Here is a 1,158-nt window from a genome sequence, read left to right as displayed (position 1 = left end):
CCTGCTGAATCCCATCACTAAGCTAATGGGTAGACATAGCTCACCGTCCAGACCTTTCTATGTGTGTGTTTGTATACGTGTAATTTTGGGTTTTTTTGTTTTTTCTTTTGCGGTACGTGGGCCTCTCAGTGTTGTGGCCTCTCCCGTTGTGGAGCACAGGCTCCGGACGCGCAGGCTCAGCAGCCATGGCTCACGGGCCCAGCCGCTCCGCGGCATGTGGGATCTTCCCAGACCGGGGTATGGACCCATGTCCCCTGCATCGGCAGGTGGACTCTCAACCACTGCGCCACCAGGGAAGCCCTGTTTTGTTTTTTTTTTAATATAAGTGAGAGAGTAGTCCCTGGGGCTGCCGTAACAAAGTGCCACACTGGGTGACAAAATAACAAAGTTATTGTCTCATAGTTCTGGAGGCCAGATGTCCGAGATTAAGGTGTGAGCAGGCTGGTTCCTTGTGCGGCAGTGAGGGAGACTCCATTTCATGCATCTTGCCTGTCTTCTGGTGTTTCACTGGCGATCTTTGGTGTTCCTGGGCTTATGGACGCACCTCCCCAGTCGCAGCCTTCCTCTTCACACGGCATCTTCCCTGTGCGCATATGTGTGTGTCCAAATTTCACCTTTTTATAAGGACACCAGTCATATTGGATTAGGACCCACCCTGATGACCTCATTACTTGATCATCTGCAAGGACCCTATTTCCAAATAAGGTCACGTTCACAGATGCTGGAGGTTAGGAGTTCAATATCTTTTTAGGGAACGCAGTTCAACCCATAACATACATTATTCTCTGATTCACTTTGGTTTTCATTCAAACACTATTTGGAGGACATCTTTCCATATCTGTGTACACAGAGGTATCTTATTCTTTTCTCATTTCTGCATGAGAGTCTATGGTATGGCTTTACAATTTCTTCACCTCTTCCCCTATCGAGGTTATTTTGGTTATTTCTAGTTTTTCACTGTTACAGTGCTGCAGTCAGCATCTTCGCACAACCTGTTCTCAGGGCTGCAAGTGTTTCTGAGGGATCAGTTTATAGAAATCGGTTGCAGTCAAACCCATTTCTTACCTTAGAAAGATGCTACCAAATTGTCCTCCAAAAAGACTGTAAGAGTTATGGTTCCACAAGCAGTCTGAGGCCCATGGTCTTTTTTTTTTTTTT

At 46.5% G+C, this 1,158-nt stretch overlaps 1 protein-coding gene across 1 annotated transcript in view; it reads left to right on the top strand.

The window, feature by feature from the left end:
- DOP1B (DOP1 leucine zipper like protein B) overlaps positions 1-1,158 on the top strand; it is a 105,739-nt gene that overhangs the window by 48,538 nt on the left and 56,043 nt on the right. The window lies entirely within an intron of this gene.

Source organism: Lipotes vexillifer, unplaced genomic scaffold, assembly GCF_000442215.2.
Source record: "Lipotes vexillifer unplaced genomic scaffold, Lipotes_vexillifer_v1.1 scaffold402, whole genome shotgun sequence".
NCBI classification, from domain to species: Eukaryota; Metazoa; Chordata; class Mammalia; order Artiodactyla; family Lipotidae; genus Lipotes; species Lipotes vexillifer.
Note: the sequence above shows the minus strand (reverse complement) of the source record. Positions and strands in the feature narration are given on the sequence as shown.